At 46.5% G+C, this 18,155-nt stretch overlaps 1 long non-coding RNA gene and 1 pseudogene across 2 annotated transcripts in view; one reads left to right on the top strand and one right to left on the bottom strand.

Moving 5' to 3' along the window:
• Positions 1-4,382: 4,382 nt before the first annotated feature.
• Positions 4,383-5,772, bottom strand: LOC308246891 (ferritin light chain-like; annotated as a pseudogene). The gene is made up of 2 exons: positions 5,719-5,772; positions 4,383-4,922 (listed from the first exon to the last, which is right to left on the bottom strand). The product of its transcript is annotated as a ferritin light chain-like (transcript).
• Positions 5,773-7,021: 1,249 nt separating this feature from the next.
• The window catches only part of LOC308246217, a 44,857-nt gene continuing 33,723 nt past the window's right edge, over positions 7,022-18,155 (top strand). Inside the window, exon 1 of the long non-coding RNA XR_013960376.1 lies at positions 7,022-7,196. This is a non-coding gene — a long non-coding RNA (uncharacterized lncRNA). The remainder of the gene's footprint in view (positions 7,197-18,155) is intronic.

Raw genomic sequence — 18,155 nt, 5'->3', positions numbered from 1 at the left:
CAGACCTGGAATCAAACTATGACCTGGCTCAACCACTGAGCCACACTGGCTGGGCTCTGAATAACATCTGAGCAAATCACATGGCTCTGGCTGGCTGGGCCTGGGGCATGTGCCTCTGGAGCCGTGTGTGGGGACAGCCATACCTGAACTGCAGGGACTGAGACTAGGGGGAGAGTTGGTGCTCCAACAGTAAGTGGGGCACCATTGTTAGAAGGAGGAAGAATGGACACTGGGCATGCAAATCAAACGAACAGACAAAAAGCCCAGCCTCTGCACTCCCCGACGAGACCTTGAGCTCTTCAATGGAAAGGCAGTGCCTATGGACTTCGCATGTCTTACTCCCCAGGGCCATGACTGGCACCGTAGTGACGTACACATGCTGATGGGAGTGATGTGCTAGTTCCTGGAAGGCCTGGGCCTAATTCCCAGTTCAGGGTCTCACTCCCATGTTACCTCCCATTGGTGACACGATGGCCTCTGGGAAGGTTTAAAGTCTGCCATGGTCTCAGCATTTTGTCCCTTTCACCCAAACAGAGTATTCAAACTTTGCTGTTCAAAGTGAAAAATGTCAATAGTCTAGATTTCAGCCAGTGAATTTTGGCAAATTGATTGGCAATTTGGTGTCTCTTGGTAACTTGGACACATCTCATGAGCTTCCTCAGCTTCTCTCCGCTTGTCTCCGGCTCTCACTGCTCACTCCATTCAGTCCCTGCTGTGGCTGTCACTCTCTGAGGCCCACACTGGTCCACAGCCTGACTCAACCAGTCATACTCCCACGTCTCCAGGTCTTCCCACCGCGTCCCAGTTCTGGTAGAATGCCACCCCAGAGGCCTTGGGCTGTGTCACAGGGGCCTGGTGGTGCAAGCTGGAAGTGTGGGGGTGACCAATGGTAGAAACGGGGTGAATACATTTCTTCTCCGTGCTCCCTCTGTGGACTCTGAGGCCCACAGTGAAGCGATGGCCAACATACTAACGCATCACTTTTCATTGCTTGTTATCCTTCCCTGCCTCCTCCTCTTTCCTTTCACTTTCATCACCCTGGCCTTGCACCTCCCAAAGAAAACACCTGGACTTCATTCCCGCTGCAGGCTCTGTTTTCTAGGAAACCTGGCCTAACACATTGTTTTGTTTTCAGCTGACATTTTCTTTAAAGCTGCTGAAAAGGTTTTTAAGTTCAATAATCACTATTGACTCTAATTAAATGAGGTTTCTCCCCAACCCCCCTTTAGGAGATGGATAAACTGAGACACACAGTGGATGCAACTTGTTCAACATTACAGGCTTAATCAATGACCCATTTAAACACAGAATCCGGGTTCCTGTCTTCCCAATGAACGCTCTGCACCAAATCGCAATTTAAGTCTAGATCTGCACATACAAAGAGCAGAGAATAATTGGGACAATTATCCCAATCATTCAAGCCAGGCAACCAAACCTAAAATAGCTGCACAATTGAGCTCAGTGTCTCCACTTCACATTGGGCCTCTGCGAACAGCCAAAGACATGTTACCCGAATCTGGTCATTATGTTGTTATAAGTGCTACTGGTGGTGGTGGGTATATATTTTTAAACGGTTGATTCTATTTCTTGAAATATTTTGCATTATGGGCCAAATTCCTTTGCTTTTTAACTAATGGAGATGAAAATAAAGTTCCAGTAAAGATAACAGACTTCTGACAGGAGGGGAAATGTCATAATTATAAATAAAACATTTCGGATTTGCCCAGAGGCATACTACCAACCTGAAGGTGTGGTTAATCAGTAAGTGGATAGTTTGTGCTCTGGTTTCATACTGATTTCAGAATGAGTCCTTGTCATTGCTTTATGTTTGTTTTAAAGCAAGTTTAGAAAAAAGAATTGAAATTATACTCAAATACTTACAGAAACCAGTAATAAAGAGGAATCTATTACAAAGAAAATTCTGGTGACGGGATAAGTTCCGATCCAAACCTAAAAGGAAAACATTATCGTTTCTGGCCTTCTACCTGTGTGGTGGCTAATATCTGGGTCGGGGTGGGAGGTGGTGGGGCTTGAATTGGCCTGTTTTCTATAGGTATTTATTAAATTAACAACTGTGTTACATTGATGATCCCGCTCTCTTTTATATGTTTTCAAATATATTTTTATTGATTTCAGAGAGGAAGGGAGAGGGAGAGAGAGATAGAAACATCAATGCTGAGAATCATTGATTGGCTGCCTCTTGCACACCCCCTACTGGGGATCAAGCCCGCAACCTGGGCATGTGCCCTTGATCAGAATTGAACCCAGGACTCTTCAGTCCCCAGGCCGACGCTCTAGCCACTGAGCCAAACTGGCTGGGGCACTTTCAGACATTTTTTAAGCACCATTGCTAAACTGATGCTCAACATGCAGGTGCTTCGTGTCACTATTGTCAGGTGCCCCTGTGTACATTCATCTAGAAAAGGCGCCGCATCAACCTAGCATGAAAGCCCCCTCCGCACATTAGCTGCCCGAGTCACAAATGCCAAACCCTTCGAAGAGCACCGTGGAGTTTTCTGACACTGATTTAAAAGTACACGAGTGGTGACTGTTCTAGAAAAACAGCCAATTACATAAACATTCCAAGTATTTAAAGTAGAAAAAACTGCTTTAAATGAAACATGCATGTAAAAGAACTGAAGAAATGTTGCACTTTGCTTGGTGTTTACAAACACTTCAGGTGGAGAAGTTGGTTGGGGTTCTGGGTGGGGTCCAGCATGGATTTTTATTTTCCCTGTGGCTTAGGTCACGGAAGAACAGGGAGAAAAATCAAAACTTCATGGAAGATTTTTTTTTTTTAACCAGGGACTCAAAGAAAGGCCACGCATATCCCGTCATGGCAAGAGTGATGTGGAATACTGCCCACGTTATGCAGTTGGGAGTTAGAGAGGGACCGTGGCTTAGCCATGGTGTCTTTTGTGTGAGAGACTGTTAGAAAGAGCAGGAGTCACATCTGTTAGCATCATGAGTTGGTTTATGGCTTAAACCATTCTCACTTGTCAACCTTTTGGTTGAGTTTCATGTTTACATATTCGCCTATGAAATGAGTAGGAACTTGGTCAGGTGTTGATCAATTTTTATGGAAAATTGGGCATTTAAAATATTCTGGTCAATATATGGAACAAATAAAAAGCAAGGTGAGCCAGACTCTTCTCATTTGATTCTTTCATCTTCAGAGTCTTAGAAGAAGCTTACAGATTTTAAAAAGCTCTTCAGCCTAGCCGGCTATGGCTCAGTGGTTGAGCATTGACCTATGGGTCAGGAGGTCACAATTCGATTCCTGGTCAGGTCACATGCCTGGGTTTCAGGCTCAATCCCCAGTGTGGGGAGTGCAGGAGGCAGTTGGTCAGTGATTCTCTCTCATCATTGATGTTTCTATCTCTCTTTCTCCCTCACCCTTCCTCTCTGAAATAAATAAAAATGTGTATTTTTAAAAAAGCTCTCCATTCCCAGGAAAGATAAGGAGGTTCCAGAAAGGAATAAGAATTGGCCGTTTAGCATTGTGAACTTGTCAACACTACCAGTTAGAGAAACAAATGGTAAAAGTCAAGAAAACTGAGCTTTGGACCTGGAACAACATTTTAAAACAAAGATCTCCTGCCAAAGATTCTTTAGGTTCCACTCCCTTTAAAATTAGAATAAAAATACCATGAAACTCAATGAAATACATTCATTTTCAACATATCATGCTAGGCTTTTGGTTCCAATTAAAGGCATACTTTCCTAGGGCAGCAGAAGGCATTGGGCTTTGGGGAAACTTGCTTTTTCACAAAAGGCAAAACAGCATCTTCATACAGGCAGCTTCAGTTTCTAAAAGCATAAGAGGCAATAAAGGTTGCCCTGGCAAGTGTCGCTCAGTGGTTAGAATATTTGTCCATACTCCAAAGGATCGTGGGTTCAATTCCCGGTCAAGAGCATGTACCTGGCCTGTAGGCTCGATCCCAGGCCACAGACGGGGCCGGTGTGGGAGGCAACCCATCTATCTTTTTCTCTCTCTCCCACCTCCCTCTCTCTCTCTCTCTCTCTCCCCTTCTGTCTCTTCCTTCCACTCTCTCTAAAAAAGCAATGGGAAAAATATCCTCAGGTGAGGATTAACAACAACAACAAAAAAAGGCAATAAAAGTTAGAAAAAAAGATTATGGGACAGAATTTGTTGGATAATTACTTCCTTCAGGCAATGAGGCACTATGATACCCAACTTCATTTTGGAACAAGATCGAACTTTTCCTCATTGGTGAGCTTAGGCATTAATCAAACAAGTATTTTACAGTTGAAGGGTGCAAAAACCTTTGATCCAAGGCATGGGAGAGGGCTTCAGGGTGCTTAAAAGAATGGCTGGTTGTTTCAGGGAGAGGCTCAGGGAAAAGCCAGAGACTAGGGGATCAGAGGGGCCCCTCAAAGGCCTCTGGGCTCCAAAGGCTCCTAGTTGTGCTTGGGGTGAGCTTTTCGAAGAGATGCTCGCCCTGCCCAGCCTGGGGGCCGGCAGCCTGCGGAGGTGAACCAGGTGTTGCCCATCTTCTTGCTGAGTTTCACCTCCTCACCCAGGAAGTGGTTCTCCAGGAAGTTATGGAGCTGAGCTCTTCGAGGTAGAACCCGGGGCCTGCAGCTCCACAGGGCCTGGTTCAGGTTCCTCTCCAAGGCTAGGGGGGCCTCCATGGTGTCCTGAGTTTTGCCCCATTCATCTTGGGAGGCTTCAGCACATCCTGGAAGAGAATGCGGCCACTGCAATTGTTTTGCAACTTTAAGAGACGCTCAGCGCCCTCGTGCTTCTTCTCCTCCAACTCTCGGAAGAGGTGGCCCATGTCCTCGAGAGCCACATCATCTCCGTCAAAATAGAAGCCCAGAGAGAGGTAGGTGTGGGAGGCCTGCAGCTGCAGGTTGGCCGGGCGGTTGACTGCAGCCTCCACCTCGGTGGAATAATTCTGACGAATTTGGTAGCTGAGCTCATGGTTGTTTGGCAATAAGGAGTTCAGGTAGAAAAAAAACAAACGGTGTGTTGGCTGGTCTCAGAGGTGGTTCTGGAGGTGGTGACTGCATAAGATGCAGGAGAGTGGCCAGAGGCTGGAAGAAGGGGCATATGTGGGTCTGTTCCATCCAAACACTGTTGAAGCAAGTGACAGATCTGGGACTGCCAAGGCACTGCCAAGGGTGCAATATTTTTAAAGCCAATCAGTTGTATAAAAGAAGTAAGATAAATCCAAAATATTGGGATTAAAGTTATTGTCCACTGCTATTAGAGGGCACTCGATGCCCCTAGCCAGTTTGGATAGAGCGTGGGCCTGCAGATTGAAGGGTCCCAGGTTTGATTCGATCAAGGGCATATGCCTGGGTTGTGGGCTTGATCCCCAGTAGAGGGCGTGCAGGAGGCAGCCAATCAGTGATTCTCTCTCATCATTGATGTTTCAATCTCTCCCTCCCCTTCCTCTCTGAAATCAATAAAAAAAAATATATTTTTTTAAAAAAGAGGGCACTCAATGCTCAATACTCAGTTCTCTCAGCCAGGGTTAACTTTACCCTGAGATGGACATTTCTTAGCTAAGTTCCTTTTTAAAAAGCCAGTTTCTCCTCCATAATGATTATTCTAGTAAAGTCATGATGTCATCACCCATGGGGTCTAGGAAAGTAAAGCAAAGATTAATGTGCCTGTATCTTTAATGCCTCGTCTAAGATCATTGCTGAGGATCAAGGTCTTAACTTGGAAAAATTTAGCCTCATTACCGTTTTGGGATCTGACAGCTGTCTTTGTACTTTTAATAGATCAGTTTCATTCATCTTTTCAAATAAGCTTTTCTAAAATGCTTCCGTGAAGTGCCAAAAATATACTTCTCATATTGCAATTTTGTTATTTAAGGCAGATGAATTGTTCTCTCCCCCTCCCCCCATCAATTATTTTTGGTTATCCTGACACTTTCTGTATCCCAATTCCTTCAAACTTATTTCTGTTTTATCAGGACAGCTGCATGCGGGGCTAAGAAATGGTGCATAATTTTAATAATAATAAATTTCATATACCTTTGAATATGGGTATATGTGATATTTTAGAACTTTGTAATATTTCCAGGAACACGTTGGAGCCATTCTCACAGCATTTGTCTCAGTGGGGATTACAGATGGCCACTCACGCCCCTCGTCCCTGCCCCATTCTGGAGAGAGACGGAAGATGTCCTATCAGCACCGGGCACATGCTGTGCATTCATATGTCTGGCTCGGAATTTTCCTGAGTTGGGAGGTGGGGAAGATGTTACATATTTTATGCCAAGTGCCTCTGACTGAGCCTCACGGCTTGCATGAGAGTGAAAATGAAAGATGGAAGAGTGGTGTTTATGATGGATTTTATTGCTCTTTTAAGTCCGTCCGTAAGAGGAGTAGGCTAATCCACAGTGGGGAATCCACTTACGTAAGCGAGGGTGAATAGTCTAAACTTATGTAAAGACTAAATAGTAGCCACTATTGATTCCATGGAAATTACACTCCGGGGTTAAGGTTTACTAGTAAGGTTATTCACAATCAGTCGTGAGGAAATACTGTGAGAATAAACAACCGAAAGAAGATCCTGCAGGACTCCAGGCGGTGCCTGGGAGCCCAGGAGGGCAATCCGTGTCCCCGTTCAGCATTTAGGAGCTCCACGCGCCTGCTCATTTGGGGCCACTCCAAGTGGTGCTTGCAAGGTAATCCATCCTGAGTGAAATGCTCCCACATCGTTTGATCCAGTGACTGAAGCCCCTTTTGGGTGGTGCCTCTAGGACTTAGAGCTCTTTGTGACTGTGTCCCTGCCTCCCAAGTCCCTTTCCTCTGCAGGAATCACAGCCAAGGACCGGCAAAGCCATTTGGAAATGCTCATTCATTAGTGCCTCCCACGGCTGCTGCATTCCTGATGGTGCAGATGGCACAGGGCTGGCTCCTGAGCGTGTCTTCCTGAGGCTGTGGAGCAGGGAGGTGACCATCAAGCTCACCTCTCTCTAATCATCCTGCCCATCTGCTCCTCTGCATATACCCCCAGTGCCCAAACCTGGCTAATTCCGCGGTTCCCCAGGCATCATCTTCATGCAGGGCATACGTGTCCTAGACCTGGTGACTGGGTGCCCGAGACCAGTGCATCGCGGCACGGCAGCCGCCCCAGATGGAGTTGTTGCTCAGGAAGGGGTGGAGCCCTGGGAGCTTTCAGAATGAAGGCAGAAAGCAGTGACAGGAGCAAGGTAGGCATCACCGCCTGGTTGCACGCAGATGGCTCTATGTGCATGTTCTTGTAGGATGTGGCTAAATATGTTGTCGGTTCCTGTGGAACGTGTGAAGCCCTCTAATCCCCCCCCCCCACCCCCCTGAAGTGGAGAATTGCAACATGATGGCCCACCATGGGACTTGGCAACCGCACTCTCCAGCGCTCAGTTTGGTACAAAGCGCTATCATTACCATTTGGAGGGAGCGCCCTGTAATGTGAAAAGACTACCTGGGAAACGCCAGCAATCACAAAAACAGCCGTCCGGGGCAGCCCCGACCTTCACAGGTTGCCCCCCCCCCCCCGCCCCCGCCTGGGGCTCTGGTCTACCTCCCGCACCTCAGGCGGAGTCCAGAGAGGAGAGGGTGGGAAGGTGTAGGGGAATTTTCCCAGCCAAGCCAGGCAGTGCAGGTGAGCGTCCCCCTCCTTCGTGGTCTCAGGTCTTCGACGTGATCGTGATCGGCTAAGGCCCAGGAGGCTGTGGGGCCAACCCAGCTTAGCTTGTGTGAGTGTGGCCCTCGGGGAGAGCCGAGGGGGCGGCAGGAAAACAGAGAAGTGGGAAGTGGTTGCTTGGTGCTGAGTTTGGCTTCGAGTTTAGAGCTCTGTTTGAGCCTTCAGGCTCCAAGCAAAACTCAGGGGGTGGGGGTGGGGGGGAATGAAACCCACAAGAACCCAAACAAGGCTGGGGCTTGGCAGGCCCCCGTCGTGGGGCCACACTGCGTCTCACACAGCTCTGCCTATGCAGCCTTTTGGCCCGTCAAGCCACCTCTCACCACAAATCTCCTTTCCCCGCACTCCTGCGAACCAGAGTCACTGAATGGATTCAGTCAGGACTTCAGTTTTCCCAGAAACAGAGCCTCCTTCTGACACCCAGGCCCGTGTCCTTGGCTGGCGAGTTATTTACCCGGTAGCCCAGCCAGTCAAGGAGATCTGGGCTTGTTTTTGTGAAGAAACCCACTCAGGGAAGATAGGGACAGGGGTGAAAGGAAAATGCGAACAGAGATTTGGAGCCGAGACTCTTAGACTCTGTTGGGTGAGCCCCTGCACCCCCTTTCTCTATAACAGCCCTGGAAAAACAGAGGTGATGTCGTCATAGCAGCTGCCGATGGCCTGACAGACAGTTTCCGCAGCGCTACATGAGGCCCTTCGGTGTCCCTGTCAGGAGATTGGCAGCTGAGTGACACCAATGAGGCCAGGCCCGTATTCCCTCTGGGAATGCCGCCCTAATTGATAGACAGAAGGCAAAGAGAAGGATTGTTTTTGAACCTGAAAAGAATCCCCTTTTTTTCTCCCTAAAGCTCATGCCCCCACTCTCCACAGCTCTATTCCCTCCCCCCTCCAACTCCCCAACACTTTTTTTTTTTAAAGGTGTTTTGTTCCAGAGCAGTTACAGGGCTTAATGGAACTGAATGACTTTTACCCTTCACAATCTGTCAGTCAAAAGCCCGACTCCAGGACTGTTAAATAAAGTCCTTTCAGAAGCAGACAGGAGAGGAATGTGTCAGTCAGGCAACAGACCCTGTTGTGTTTTAATCTGTCAGAGGGGCGGTGGGGGGGGGGGCGAGAGGGGCCCCAGGCAGGGCACATTCCCAGCAGCCGTTAAGAGGCCTTGACAAACCCAGGTGTGGAGCCAAGATGTCACCCAATCACCAGCATTCTTGAGGTGTGGGCCCAGAGCCCCCAGGCACTCTGCTTTGCAATCAACTATGAGATGTTTGGGCAAACTTTCAGCACAGGTTTCATACTAAGCATTTTTAACATAAAACCCACCACTAAGTGCTGGGTATCGGGACAAGGCATGGCTTTCAAATTAATACACTGCTTGGCTTCACGCACTGCAGACAGTAATCCTCTGGCTGGAGGGCCTTTCAGGTAGACTCCAATTCCAGAACAATTTTGTGGAGCCACTTTCGGGTTTTTTTTTTTTTTTTTCCTATTCCTTTCCCTTCACATTATATGACAATCCATTAATCTTGCCCATTAACTTAAAATTGCCCGGCAATTTTTATTTTTTTTTGGAGCGTTCTGAACAGTTGCTTTTGTTCGCTATGGATTTGGAGCTTTCCATTAAAAACTGTCCACCGTTAGACACACTCACGATCTATTCCTTATGCTCCGGTGACAGTTCCTTTAGGGGCTCTCACAAACCAGAAAATAAATGGGAGCGGGCGAGGGCAGAGTGGAAATGGGTGGAGGGAGTGGAGACCTTGATATTGAAACAAATAGGGCTTGTTCTCTCCGAGTGCGACCAAATACCGAATCACCCAGGGCTAATGCCCTGGGTGTGCAGGTAGGAAAGCCACTCACCGGTCTGGGCCTGGGGCTTGCTGGTGGCCATGGGGCGGGTAGGAGAGGGTCTTTGGGTGCAGGGGGCAGGTAGGAGAGGGTCCTTTGGTGCAGGGGGCAGGTAGGAGAGGGTCTTTGGGTGCAGAGTAAACTTGGGCGAGTTGGTTACTGCTTGCTTGCTTTTTTTCTCCTTGGGAGATTTTGCATAAAACAAAAGGAATTTTTCCCCCACCCCAGTTTCTTTTCTTTGCCATGCTACCTACCATTCACCTCCCAACATCTGGTTTCCCAAGACAGGCAGAGTTAGCAAAAATCCTTTCTCCCCTGTTTTTCCTCCCCGTGCCCCTTTCCCAATCAAAGTATTGGGGTGTCTGGCTCTTCCTGGGACCATCGGTGATACTGTCATGCACCCTGATTGGTATAGTAGGCGAACAAAAGCAACTGTTTCTCTCTCCCATCCCTCTTCAGCCAAATGTAGACGCTGTGTTTTATTCTCTCCATGTGCTCGGGCTCTGGGGAAAAGCCGGTTTTAGAAACACTAAACTGAAACGTGAAAGGCCGCTGGCATGGGCTGATCAACTCTGTCAAGCCGAAACTCTAAACATGGTTAAAGTAAATACAGCGCACTCTACGTTACCGAGGCTAAACCCTTTCCAAAGAATGGATTTCCAGCATTTGGCCACCAGCTATGAGATTAGAGAGTCAAAACCGGGCAAACCTGAGCTGCTTCACAGCAGCAGGCAAACCAGTTTGTTTCTCCACGTTTTCCTCCACTGATAACGTCTGTGAGCCATCTCACAGCCCCCTCCCCGCCCCCAGCTGTTTCCTGGGGGTGCTGAGTTACATTTGGGGCCCCTAGGAAACTTCATGGGAATGATGTTCCTCTGGAATATTAATGAAGTCTTCAAATCCGGGCCCAGAAATATGTGCTCTGAGGCTTCCTGAGTCCATCCTTCACTGGTTATTAATGATCTGCCACACTTCGAGCAAAAGCCATTTCTCCGCTCCCACTGCCCGCCTGCCCTTCCCTCAGCCTAAAACAAACGCATCTGGGGCCGCTGGGAACACAGGGGCCTTCTCCGCCAGGGGAGCGGCTTTTTTCTCTGCGCCTGCAACTGGAAACACACGCGGTGGCCTCTGTTTTTAACATTAATGGCTCCACAAAGAAGTGCAGGCAGAGGCCTGTTTGCAGCTGACAGAAAAGTCCTTAAAGCGGCAACATCTATTCTAGTGGGAAAAGAAAAAAAAATCTCTGGATGAAGAACCTTGGTCCTCCAAATTCTCCCTAGGTGGCACTCAGTAAGTTGCTCTGGTTTGAAAGCAAATAAATACACAAATTGAAAAACAAAAATAAACCCCAGTCCTGCTTGATGCTCTGGCAGTCCCCGAATTCAGTCAATGAAAGCACAATTAGGAACAAACAGTTTTTCATTGTCCCTGTGCCCTGCGGTGGGGTGGGGGCGGGGTGGGGGAGGGGGGAGGTCTCAGAGGGGTAGTGGGTTTGCTGCACCCATGTGTGGCCAGCTCCTCCTGCCCACTCAGTTCCAAGTGCAGTCTGTCCTGTGGTTTGATGGTGGTGGACATAACATTCACATATTGGCCATAATACATTTAAGCTAAATTCACTCCATTTGGGGGGGACTGATTTGTGTTCAAAATTCCTTTTAAAAAGTTTTACTGTTCAAATATACGGCAACTTTAGTGCCAATTCTGCACTAATGCGCTCTTGTGATGGCATCTGAAGATCTCAAACCTGATTAGCAAAAAGCCAGTCGCCTCTCCAGGCAGAGCCGGCGGGGAAGTAGATGCAAGTTTGTAAACCAGGAGATCAGTGACTTGGGGTTGGAAACAGGCTCAGAGTCTTGGCCACCTCCTGGTCCAGTGCCTTTGTCGTTAGTTCTTAGGTGATTTCAGTCAAATCAGATCATCTTTACCATTAATTAGTTAAAATTATAATCCTAGAAATCAGAAGTATTAATTAAATGTAATATATTGATTAGGCATTACATTATTAGAATAATAATAATAATAATAATAATAAGTGCATTCCACACACATTCTATATATGTCACCTTATTTAGAAGACAAAACCCCTGTTTGGAGCAGTGTTTACAGCTGCTAAGAGTTTGGCCTTTTGGGCTGAACTGCCTGCTTTCAAATGCTGGTACTGCCCCTTACCGTGTGTGAGCATCATCTGTAAAAGAGGGGTGCATACCATAGTATGCACGTCACTGTGTAATTAAACGAGTTCACAGATGGGAAGCCCTTAGAACTGTGCCTGGTACATTGTAAATGCTATATAAGTATTATTATTATTTTGTTCCACTGCGTGTGGCCTACTTAATAATTCAAGGGGTGGTTTCGACCAGTTAGGAACAGCATTCTGTATCAGTAGCAATAAGCACCCTGCCTTGCCTCCACCACCATTCACCCTCCAATCGTTGTTCTGTTGGTGCATAAAATGGCCAAGGCAGGCAAGAGTGAATGTCTGGTAAGTGAGTGGGTTTCACTCCTGGGAGCGGCTAACGCTGAAGGAAAGGCTTTTCCCAAGGGCAACGCTGACTTCATCCCCGTGAGGTTCAGAGTGCTCTCCAGGTGGCCGCCAATGCCTGAGGAGCCACAGGGTGGCACTGATTCTCTGGGCTCCTGTGCATTCTTGCTGTGGAGCCTCTGAAGTGCTGGGCTGCCCCTGGAGGACCATATTCTTTCAAGATGTTTGACCCTCGTTTCATTAAAGCGGGCTTGGTTCTCCCCCAGGCTGCGCTTGATCTGCACCGTGAAGCGCCATGGCAGGATATTACAGTGGCACCCTCCGTGAAGAAAATAGTCTTGAAACTAGAGAAGACCTCTGAACAGGCACACAGCGGATCAGGCTGGCTTAGTGAGGGTGTTCTGGAAAATCAAGACCTCTCCCTGGGCCCATTCTGGGGTGATGTCAGGCCATCGCAGACAGTGAACCCTTTGGTCTTCAACCACAGCTGACTTCTGCTAGGGTACTGTGCCCACTGCTTCCCAACTGCTTCCAGGTTTGCCACTTACCTTTCAGGATGACAGCTTAGTCCACCAGTCACGGCATGCTTGTCTATTTAATTAAAAGGTCGAGCAGCCCTTTATGTAATCCAGTTTCATTCAACAAATATTCATCAAACACATCTATACCTTTAATCATTTATTTTATTTCTCACAAATAAACCACGGGTACCATGAAACAGGAAAATGTGCAGAATCGAACTATTTTGATTTCCTTTTCTGATATCCTTGGCCCTCCCCAAATTAATTCAGAAATGCCTATGATTTTTGGCCTCGTTCTAGAAATGCAGCTCTTCCCACTGGCAGGGTTGCCCATGGGTGGTGGGTTTGCACTGATGCTTTCCCCCTTTGTTTATTTTTCGGTGAAGTAAGGGGCACCTGATTTTGAACTTTGACTAGGGCTGATGTGGCCACAGTGTAGTCTAAGGTGTGATACAGCTCAAAACTCACTGGCTCTCATGAAGACCGCGTCCATTGGGCACAGCAAAGGTGTACCAACTCCTGTAACTCCTTCCCCTAACAGAAAGCAAGCCATGAAGACATCCTGTTGTTGGGGGCGGCGGAGAGTGGTCCAAGTTAGAGTAAGTAGTGATTTGGTCTTTCAGTCTCATGGATACCAATTTTGTAAAGAAGACATAGTCCATGAATCAGCAAATGAAGTATTTGGGGGGGCTCTCAGGCAGGATGGCGGCACAATCTTGGATATCTGTGGTGGAGTCTGCCCCCTTCTTTTTCCATTTGGCAAATTGCTCCTTCTCTGTCCTGGGTGGATCTGATGGGTTGTTAATAATAGAGCCTCATTACCTGGCTCTCTTAGTCCATCCGGGCTACTATAATGAAGTACCATAGACTGGATATAGCTTATGAACAACACAGGTTTGTTTCTCAGAGTTCTGGAGGCTAAAAGTCCAAGATTAGGGTGCCAGCATGGTCCGGTTCTGGTGAGGGCCTTCTTCTGGGTTGCAGACTGCTCACTTCTTGTATTCTCACCTGGTGGAGAACAGAGAAAGAAAGCAAGCTCTCTCATGACTTTTATCAGGGCACTAATCCCCTTCATGAGGGCTCCACCCTCATGACCTTTTCTAATCCTATTGACCTTCCAAAGGCCCTACCTCCGAATATTGTCATATTGGTGGGTGAGGTTTCAACATAGAAATTTGGGGGTGGGGGGGAACACAAATATTCAGTCCATAATACTGGTGCTTGTGAGGGAGTAGGCCTATGACCCAGGCCTGGCCAAATCTAGTCTTCTCCACAGGGATTGGGCCAAGGCTTGGGCATGTGGCCAAAATAAGGCCAATCACATCCTTCCATGAGAACCTGTATATGGGCACTGGGGTAGATTTAGGGGTTCTTGCTTTTATATATGGGGAAAATATGGGGAAAACCCTATGATGAGAGAGTATGAAGACATCATATAGTAGGAGAGAGACAAGGAGAACAAAGATATGGAGGGAAGAAGGGAGCAGGGTGGGGGCTGAGGAGAAAATATTGCTATTACTCGAATCCCTGTCCTTGAAAAAAAAATCCACCTTTTAACGTCCTAGTTTATGAGCCACTGAATCCACTTTTCTGCCTATGATTGTGACAATGGAAAGGTGCCTGAGTAACATACACGGTATTGGGACTAATACACAAGATTTAGCTATTGTTCAACTAACTTTGGGGCAAACTCTTAACTGATATATACATCTCTCTCCTCACTTTTAAGTGGAGTTAAGTCTAGTGACAGTGGTGGGCACACAATAACTCTTAGGAAGTATTTGTGGAATAAATAAAGGAGCTGATAGTATAGTAAATATATTGGGTTTAATAATATGAAATTGTTGACCTGCAAAAGAAGCAGTTTCATGTGATTTCATGAATAGGATTTTTAGCTACTGAGAAAGTAGACTTGAGTTGTCAAAAATTTTTTGGGAACCTACTATGTGCAGGTCTTGTGTTAGATGCTGTGAAGGAATGAAAGATGGCGAATATAAGGTCTCTCAGGGAGAACACAGCCCAGAGAGGGACTTACAACTTACTAAGAGACCATTGCTATCCTATTGGCCTCATTCTATAAGCTGATGAAAAGACTAGGTTGCTTTTCTCCCCCCAAAGATGTCATCTTTATCAGTGAAATGTGACTTGTGCAATCTAAAAAGGATCTAGATGGTGTCAAATTCAAAGGAGGGTCCTGTCACTACACTTCCTAGAGCCCCTCCTTTTTGCAGCCCCTCTCTTCAAACCCTTTTGGAACTCTCACAATGACCCCCAAAGCGTCAAGGACCAAGGAAAATATGGAACACAATATGCCTTTTCAGTCATCTCTGTGCTGATTCACTCTGTCCACATGAGAATGTTTGCCTTTTGTCCCTTTGTCTGGGAACCCAACCTCACATCTTATCTGTGCTGCCTCAGATCCCCAATTCACATCAAGCTGAGGCTGAAGAAGAATAATGGGACATAGCTTTCAAGCTGCAAGTAACTGGGTTCTTCCACTATATGACATTTGAGTTGAACTTTTTATGCTTCTTCTGCCCATATTTTTGTTATTTTGATTTCTCGACATGGTGCAGCCATCTGCTGTGAGGATTGATCCTAAACATCCCCGTTGCAGCGTGTTTGCCCACCAATTTTCCCACACATATGTGTGCTGGAAAACAGAGCCAGAGCCTTGCTATTTGCCTCATCAGGCTGGCCGCTGATCTCATGTAGAAAAAGAATTGCCCACGGAGAGCACGGTTGTTAACCTTCTTTGAGTGGTCACTTGGTTAGCCTTCCTTTGCAGTGTAAGGAACCTTGGAAATGTGGACCTAAAGAATAAGCGCTCTAATCTATGTCCGCTGCACTTGAAGAGTGAAAATGCATGTGGTAAAGGCCGAGGTCGCTAGCACGCAAGTCTGATTTATCGTTTGCAAACAGGAGAGATGTTTTGCTTCTAGGCGCACATAAATTCAGCAGGGCCGTGCAATCCAAACTGCGGTGTGTGGCTGCAGAGCTCTTTGGTGCTGCCAAACCCTCATGCTTGTCTACACACATTTTGCAAAGGGGCATTCCTGTTGCTAAAGGAACTCAAGTCACTTTTCCCTGAATGTCCTGTGATTGGCAGGAATGCTGCCTGCCGTATCATATTGTTCTGTGGTGGGGAATATTTTTTATTGCTAGTTCAATAGCATTTCACAGTTATTAAACCAGAGTCATTGTCCCCGGAGGCTCCCAAAGGCTCAGAAACTTGGGGCCATGGGGGGAAACCACACATCCACAAAACCTGTCAGTTACCCCCATTGTCCCAACGCGTCTGCCATACTCTGTGGCTTTTACAGTGTTTTGAGGGGAAATGTTGAGAAAGTGGCTTTTCAAGCATATCATTTATAGCCAACTTTTTTTAAATAAATAAGAATCCATGAGACCAAATTCAATTACAAAAATGATTTTGAAATGTTTAAACATGAAAACGTTTAAGAAATGGCATACCTCTATTATTATAACTGCTCATGAAAGGACATGGAGTTTTTTTTAAAAAATGTTTGTACTTTTGGCAGATATGGCCAAATATTCCATAAACCCCGAGATAAATGGTTGCCTGAAAACATTGCTGTGACCAAGTGAAATGCTTCAAGGAGATGGATGTGTTCGGGGAAGGAACCTATATATTCCTCGGCGAGTGAGCGCTCCCCCAGCTTACTTAGCAGATAATGAGAATATTCCAGAAGCGAGCTGGTGGATGACCTTATACACTGGCAGGTGTGAGTGAAAAGGGAGGGCTTGCCTGGAGAAAAAGGCAGCCCCCCTGACAAACCAAAGTTTTCTAATGCGGAGGGAGTCCGGGACCTTGGGCTGTTTCCGCAGGGCGGATTTGAGGCCCCAGTGGCAGCCCGTGGCCCTCTGTGGCTCACACCGAACACTTAGGGTCTTTCGCAAGCGCCCAACTTTCTGGGAATTTGTTTTGCTATTTCTCCCGACAGCACTGAGCCAGGTCTGCAGAATCCCCTCTCTTCAGCTCCTGGGGCACCGTCTGCATTGTTTTCTTCTCCTTCCTCAGAGCAGGTCTGCGAGGCCCCGAGGACCACACCAACACTCAAGTCAGCAGATGCAGTTATTCTTCCGTCGAAAGAAAAATGCACTCGTATTTTTCTTCAAGTGTCTCTGGCAGCAACTGGGTGTGGGCAGGAACTTGTGTTTATCCAAACAAAAGCAGCAGATGTCCAACCTCTCTAAGCCCTTCTGGCCAACCCTTTTCTGATGATGCCACGCGGTGGCTGCTTTCTGAGAATCTTCTCTTTTTCTGGAACTAATTGCAACTTTAGAGAAATATACCCTGCAGTTAATACTGTGGTCAATGAGTGTATGGGGTTGTGTTGGTTTTGTTTGTACATGGTTTTCCACTTCTCTTTGTGAAAAGATCTCCCCATTCCTGGAAAGTTCCCCTAGTTCCTCTCTCTTCTCCCTGCCTGCCCCCCCTCCCCATGCCTGTCACTCTTTATTTGTCTCCATGGGAAATTGGGGCTCCCTTTACTGATTTGGATGGCATATTCTTCCCTGTCATAATGTCGAGGGACATGTCTCCTGCCCAAATCTTTCCATCATCTGTCATTTACCTTTTTTTTTTTAAATAGGTAATCTATATGTCTTTAGTCTACATCTTATATTTTGCTTCTAAACATTCCTGAGTCACTCAAAACGAGTTTGCCAAGCTCTGACTTTGTTTTAACATTTAAAAGTGAGAAATTTTTAAGGTTATTTCTAGACTAAGTTAATGAAAGGACTTTTTAAAGAAATAAACGTATTGGCTGATTCGTTCTCTTTGGCAACACAATTTCAATTCATCAGAGTCTAATCCCTCCTCCCCATGAGTAAGTAAGGAGATTTGTGAGAGGATTTGAATACAATGGATCATTACCTGACCTTAAAACAATAACATATCATAGAAAAAAGCCTGGAAGGATATATACCCAAACCGTAGAGCCTGGTTATCTTAGGGGGATTTGGCTCATTTTTTTTTTTTTTGTATTTTTTTATACCTTTCTACATAATGCGAATTTGTATTTATACTTTAAAAAAAGGGATTTTATTAACCATATCCATGAGCTATTCAGCATCGTTTTTTTTAAAAAATATATTTTATTGATTTTTTACAGAGAGGAAGGGAGAGGAATAGAGAGCTAGAAACATTGATGAGAGAGAAACATCGATCAGCTGCCTCCTGCAATACCTCCTACTGGGGATGTGCCTGCAACCAAGGTACATGCCCTTGACCGGAATCGAACCTGGGACCTTTCAGTCCGCAGGCCGATGCTCTATCCACTGAGCCAAACTGGTTAGGGCCGGTTTGGTTTTTTAAGGGTCATTTGTAAGGAGTATGCCTCCAAAGAAGATCCACGTATAAAACCTTAGTGTGCTGCCCGTAGGAGTGTGTCCCTGACAGTAACTGCCACTTGTAGGAAATATGGCGAGAATCTAATGAGCTGGCGTGTGGAGAAAACGTCCGTACACACCAAGTGCTGCCCATAGAGGAGGAATAACCACAGCAATTGCTTGTTGGGGAGGAACTAATGGGGCAGATGTGGATCGAGTCATCTGAACAAGGGGGTGTGCCCACGGGTGTCTTGAAACACACAATATTTTGTCTTTTGTTAGTGTG

Source organism: Plecotus auritus (assembly GCF_963455305.1).
Source record: "Plecotus auritus genome assembly, chromosome: 4".
Classification (NCBI taxonomy): Eukaryota; Metazoa; Chordata; class Mammalia; order Chiroptera; family Vespertilionidae; genus Plecotus; species Plecotus auritus.
Note: the sequence above shows the minus strand (reverse complement) of the source record. Positions and strands in the feature narration are given on the sequence as shown.